This window comes from Aethina tumida, chromosome 1 (genome assembly GCF_024364675.1).
Source record: "Aethina tumida isolate Nest 87 chromosome 1, icAetTumi1.1, whole genome shotgun sequence".
Lineage (NCBI taxonomy): Eukaryota > Metazoa > Arthropoda > Insecta > Coleoptera > Nitidulidae > Aethina > Aethina tumida.
Window position 1 is genome coordinate 71104813 of NC_065435.1, and position 7618 is coordinate 71112430.

A 7618-nucleotide genomic window follows, 5' to 3' on the forward strand; every position below is an offset into this window, starting at 1 on the left:
CAATCACAAAAGCCACATTAAACAATCTCATTTCGAAATCCGATCGTTCGAAATGCACATACGCAAACAACCGTGCATGAAGTAAATAATGTCGAAGTTGCAGAACTTTAATAACGGCGCGTCGAAACTCCGGGACGCTTTAATAAGTTCCCGGACGCTAAGTCCTTTCACGCCTTTCAAACGCGCCATACTCCGGCACAAATGTGAAACAGGCTTAAAAGGATAACGATTTCGGAAACTAATGGAGCGCGCTTTCAATATGAAAATTACTGTTTTGAATTAATGAATTATTAGACATTCAATGAGATTGTGTAACAGGCAACACATATAGATATGCGCATAGGGTATTTAAAACTTAAATTGCTGCAAACCGCATTTTGATATCTCTAACCGTTTCTAAAACAACATTCACTTTAGACAGATTTCGAAAAAGGGTAATTAATTTTTTAATTAATTACTTATTAATCATAATTTTGGTAAATGTCAAGATTTTAATATTGTTGTTTTTGAAACAAAGAGGTAATTGATAATTTATTTTATTTATGTTTTTTAAAAACCGAATTTTATATTCACACTATGCGCCCAAAAATAGTGGAACAATTACTAATTTTGAAACACATTATGAATTTAATTATAAGTTTGTCAAATATCACATATTATTTTCCACGTTTCATAAACGACAAGATACCACAAAATTTTTTAAAAATATTGTTATATTTTATTTAAAGAGAATTAAATATAAAACAAATTATGGTTTTTATCCTAAATAAAATAGTATATACACTCCAAGAAATTAACACACCACCTATAATCTTATAATAATTTAATTGAATAGTATATTTGTTACAATGGTACATAGAGACCAGGTTAGGTGGAAATCGTTCTATAACACCTGTTCAAGATCGTTTTTTGAGATTTTTGACTTAGAGACAACAGTTTGTGAATATAACAAGTTTACAGTCTCAGTTAGAAACTATTCGACAACAACTCAGGGAAGATAATTTGGAAACCAATGTTCCTGCTCGAGGCCCGACCTTAATGGTGGATCATCGCAGAGCCCAGCTAAATTTTACTAAAGAGCACGTCAATTGGGTCGATGCTGATTGGGAACGAGTTCTGTTTACAGATGTTTGAACACATGCGATAGACGACTTCGTGTGTTTCGACTTGCAAATGAAGATATGTTCAAAGTTAAATGTATACCATCTTATTTGGTGGGGGCTTAATAATGATGTGGAGAGGTATTTCTTCAAAAGCACGTACCGACTTGGAGGTGATAAATATTGGGAATCGAATAACGGAGGATGTGGAGCGTCTTCTACACGTAATGTGGGAGAACTTGGACCAAAATGAAATTCGAACCCAGATTTTAAGAGTAGAAAATATGGAAATACTCCAAATTCAAAGTTCAAATTTTTATTTTTTATAAATATTTTTGTCAATTTATAATTTTTTTAGAAAAACAATACTTTAAGACTTTTTGTAACAATTATAAATAAAAACCTAAATTTACAAAGAGTGTATCTTTTATTTTTTCCGTTTTCAAAAATATTAATGATAGTCAATTATTATTGGTGTGGCGCGTTTAATTTTTTTTTTGAACAGTATATATTCTCAAAAGTCAGTGAAATACTTGTAACAACTAGTAAAGTACAGTGTGACATATTTAAGATGGATTCATTCTCTTAACTTTTTTATTTTACACGATTTTGATGAATAATAGCTTAAAAAGTAAGCAATAAAAAACTCTACTTACCATAAAAATAATTTTGTATTTCACCAAACAAGGGCTTATATATCATTTTTTGTGATAAAGTTAAAAAAAACTGAGAAATGATATTTTATATCTGTTTTAATTATTGTTCCAGATTATAAATTAAAGAACAGTAAAACAATGAGTAAAACTAACTCATATTCATATTGATAAGAGATGTTTCTGTTGTATCTGTCTGATACATCACATTAGATGAATAAAGGCTGATCATCAAACTTTCGTTTCATTTTTTTAAATAAAAGGTTAGTGATATTGAAATTAATATTGAATAGATATTGTATAGCCAAACCATATACTATATATGGAGCTTTAACACACTATACACCTTAGTTAGTATTTGATGTTTTTAGATGTATTTGTTATTTGATCAGAAAGAATAAATTTATTAAAAAATGGTATTTTTAATTCTACCTTACGTTTTATATTATATTATTTTTTTGAAATTCGGTAAATACTAAATAGGTGAAAAACATTTTCTTTTAAATAATAAATCTCTTTTTCTCATTTCTGAATTATAATAACTGTATTTACTAGGTGATATACTAAACAATTTTTAAGATATGCATAGGCAACTTTGTTTCATAGTGTTAAAGGGTTAAAACGTTATGGTCAGTTTTATTAAATAAATTTAAAACAATATTAATTGTACATCAAAATTTATTTAAGTAAATTTCTTTTGTAGATAAAAAACTGCGGTTGTAATTGAGTTTCCGTTCGAGTAATCATCTCGATGCCAAAGAAAAAACACTTTTCTCAAGTCACCTAATTTTATGTGGGTGCGTCATAATCATTTCAAGTATTTTCCTCCCTGTTTCAATTTATCAAGAAGGAAAAGCTGTTTTAACGGGATAAAGTGCGGTCGAAAGCAACAGGCGTTTTCAGGAAGCCATAATATTTTAAAGTATGAAATTTTCTTTGTACGTAAATGTCGAGCCAAGATCAAATAATGGTTTAAATTGTCTTCTGTAATTACAGAAATATCTTTCTGGATTATTATATACTTCTTTCAATTAAGTCGTTTCTCTGAAATCTCCAATTACAAAAGCCACATTTATCGTTTTCCATATCGAAATCGGATCCTTTGTGGAATGTACTTATGGAAAACAATCGTACAATTCTAATGTAAATAATAATCTTAGAGTTGGGGAACTTAAATAACCATGTGTCGAAACTCCGGGAACGTTCATTCACCGTTCTACCCACACTTTCGCAATAATGTCAACTCCAACACAAAAGTGAAACAGATTAAACAGAATAACGACTTTTGTAATATGTAAATGGTTATAAAAGTTTAAGTAATAATTTCTAACTGTTTCGACCTTTACACACGAGGATAATCCTTAACATAACTTTTCTATTATAATTTCCCTGATGGCATTTAATGATTAGACATAAATTTATTTGAATAGTTTTAAAGTGTGAAATTTAATATCTTCCACCATTTTCCAGCGACAGTATTCATTCAAGTTCATGCGTAATTACTAAACGAGCTCTGAAAGCTATAAATGAAGAGAAACCCTTGAATAGAAAATATAGAATGGCGAGTCTGACGCATAATACAAATAAAACGGGTGGTGTTTTCATTTATCAGGAATAGCACTAATAATATCGTAAAAACCGACATCAGCAGGTCAGTGGGGAAAAAGTCGGCGCTCACCCACACACACGTACTAGTCTCTCCTACTCTCTCATCAGTTCAATTCAATCAACGAAACAAATTCAATTTCCCCGAGACCAATAAATGAATTTCCTTCTTGTTGGATTTTCCCTAATTAAATGCAGTATACTTTTCTTGCTCCATCAAATCTAATCATACGACAATCAACTTGTAATAAATATTTAGCGTCGTGGGAGTTTAAAGGGGAAATTCTCCACGCACTCGGTTATTTTCTTAATTGCGGCGACTGGGTTTTTATGGCGTAGAACGACTTGTTATTTTAGACGCGATTTAATTGTTCGAAAGATATAATTGTTTTCATATACAGTATCTAATATAGCATATCGCATCATAAACTTATAATCCTTAGCACGCCCGATTGACTTCTAAAACCCGTTATCCTACTTTTGAATCTGTTTTACATTTGGACCCCAGTATGGTTCATTTCAAAAGCTTTAGCATTAAACGTCCGGGAACGTTTCGGAATTTCAAAACACGGTTATGAAAGTCCAGGAACTCCAACATTATTTAATTTGTACAACGTTTGCATATATGCATTCCAGGCGATCCACGTATGAAATGGGATTGTGGAATTCATCAACAGAATATCCAAAATTGTACAGGTACAACGTGGATCATTAATATTTTTTAAAATTATTTTATATTTTGTATACCCCTTTAAACGTTTTCCAAATGAAATTAAAACTGTTAAAATGTGAAAATTTAGTATAAATAAACTAATAATAAGTTTATAGTCTTTGTAAAATAATTTGAAGTTATAGAGAGTGTCACGTTAATGTATTTTTAATATTGAACTGTTGGGAACAAAACTCGATAGTGATTTGTTAGGATTTTGAATATTTAGACAAATTTCAGGCAGAACATGTGCGCAACAATATAATAAAAAAATCATAAATGAAAATACCGCGTATTGTTGTACATTTGTTGTATCGCCTGTTGCTTCGACCTTTTCTTTATCCAGTTACGAGAGCTTTCTCCATTTTGATAAATTGAAACAGGGCGAGAAATACACGTAATGATTATGGTCCACTCACATAAAAACGTGTTACTAAAGATAAAGGTGTTTTCTGTGTACAAATAAAAACAGTATTCTATTTCAGAGGAACTTGTGAATTGTCAACAGTGCTCATAATAAAATTTTGTGATTTAGAACACACACAACAAAATGTCACAAAATAATCTTGTTTTAGAGTGACATTTACACAACACACGGTTGTCTTTGGAAGAAGCGTGAAAAAATATGCAAAAATACCTAGTTATAACAAATAATTTAAACTGATTCGAAATTTATTTTATGTATCAGCACCGCTGTCAAGGTTACCAGATAAATAGGATCGCGGAAATATCGAAATCCTGCCAAAACATAAATATTAAACGCAATACAGCAAGTAAAAACTAAAACAGCACACGTTTTTATTATAGGATAGACACAGAAATTGAATTCGATCATCTGAAATTTCATTGTGATGATGATAATAACAGATGTTTCATGGCACCTGATGACGATAATTCTATCTAAACAATCCCTGGAGCGATTACGAAAAATAATATCGTCTCGGGCCTCCTGTGTCCTGCCTGCGGGACGACACTTTTCATCCTGCGGCGCGTGTGCGTCTGGACGGCGCAGATAAGAAAGTTAGGGCGATGAAAGGTGCCCACACGTGTATTAGTATTCGAGGTGCGCTTCTAAACATCGAGGGGTAAACGATAATAAATATCTTCAGCAATTACCCGACCAGAAGGGATGTTTTAGAGTTGGAGCTTTTGATTGTTGATTCAATCGAATATTTCTTTCATAACTTTTATTTATTTTATTGTAATGTTTACATAAACAACGTTTCCAATTACTCCCTAAGTATATATAAATTCCATAAGCTTAGTGCTCCCGTAACATTTCAACTTTCTTAATTTTGAATAATTTATTACTGTAAATTTAATTTATAACTGTAAATACTGAATTTATAAGTATAAAATTTAAGAAAGAAAAAAATGTAACTTTGTGAATGTTAAAACTCGTAACTTTATCATTAAAGCTATATACAAACACCCCAAATGAAAAAATGAAAAGTTACAGGAAATTGGGAAAATGATGAATAAATATTCCAAAATTCATACAAACATTTTATAACTATTTATTTATACTTGTAAAATTACAATACTGAAATATTCTAACTAAAAGCTAAAAGTAAATTGCAGTAGCTTAAATTAAAACTTTATTATATATTCCAGTATTCATTTGAAGTATCAAAATATAATAATTTTATAAACTAACCACAAACGATGTTTTATAGTTGGAGCTTTTGATTGTTGATTCAATTAATATAATATTTATATAAATTTACTGCTTTTAACACTTATTAGGTTACAGAGATTAATGGTAGTATGTTAGTATTACACATAATTAATAAATTGACAGGTTTACCAGTTATAAAGTTATATACAGATCAAAAATCATTTAAAAATTAACAAAGTATAATTGTTAAAATGCTACAGGATAAAAAGCACACACAAAATTACACAGATGTTAAATAATTATTAAATTTCCTAGGTAGAAAGCTTTTGAAACTAATATATACATAGTTATGTACTACTAGACAGTAATTTGGAAGAAAAAGAATCATCAGAAGAAAAAATCATAATTTTTCTAGTACTAACATTAAGGCTTCGGAACTTTATAATTGTTAAAGCTCGCAAATTTACATCAAAACTTTGTCCAAAGTAATAATGAAATGCAATATCCAAAGCAATTCTGTGTTAAACCTATTAAAAAACACAACACTGAAACTTTGTAAAAAATAAAATTGAGTTATAGAAAGTTGAGAAAATTATGAATATATGTTCTAAAATTGATACAAGCTTTGTAACTTTATAACTGTTAAACTTTAAATTCACTATAGTGAAATATTATAAAAACGTGTGATAAAATGTAATTCAAATTAACATATGACAATAGTAATTATAAATAGTATACAACATTCTCACTTTGAAACTTTCATTTATTAAACTAGTTTTAAGCATTACAACTAATTTAATCAATAAATTTTTAAACTTTAATAAAAGTAATAATAATTATGATACAGACATTAAAAATCCCTAAAAGTGAAAGATAACTTTGACTTTTAAATTGATAATTTGGAAGCTGTACGTAATATTGCAGAATTATTATTCTGATTGTAACTTTGTTTAGAATATATCCATACTAAAACTCTTAGTTAAGTTTGCAAATATTCGTGTAATGTCAAACATATGTTAAAATGACGTCAAATATTTTTTAAATGTTTTCTTACGACAAGTCTTATCGTGGTGCATTTTAACCGTACTTTACATTACTAAACTAGTTTTATCATCATATTGTATTTATGTTTATATTCTGTGTTTGCAAAATTAACATAAAAAATAGCCCGCTATATCTGTTTTAAGTTATTCAGAAATTCGCGATGGACGAATCTTGATAAATAACTGAATCATGTAAACCTGTGATTAATGAATTCATTTACAAGACATAAAACACCAGTTTGTTACATCAGTTATATATTTTTTTATAGTGCGGAATGCATTATTAATTTATGGTGTTCGATATAATAAATGAAAATCAGGCGATCAAAGCGATTTCATAATTGTGGACCACACCTAACCTTCCGGGTGTTTGAGATATTTAAAAAATAGCGGTTTAACCTTTACTTGCTAGAAAGTAGAAACGCTTTTTTCGTTTAAATGCCACAATTAAAATAGTTTTACGTGTCGTTGCGTATTTTATCGATACCGAAATGCGGTATAATTTCGGGTGAACAAGTTTGTATTGACAGACATTACACTCAAGGTGCTTTCATTTAAGTTTAATAGCAACAATTTACAGAATTCCTTCCCCTTTTCCGAAACACAAATTTTGTAGACTTACTGATTTTTTTTGAAGTTAACCCTCGGTTTTGAAATATGTGCAAAAAGTTATATTTCTGCAAATTGTAGTACATAAAGCTGTATAATGTTCTATAAAAGCAGTCTTTTTATAGAAATGCGTATCTATTATTTTTCTTCTAAATAATAGAGGAACATATGACTTCATAACTATAGAAGTTCAGTAACTGTTTAAAAATACCATTACTTTTCTAGCTTGTATATTTTTCAAGCATTAAGAATCATAGAAAACGAACAAAAAAAAATATATA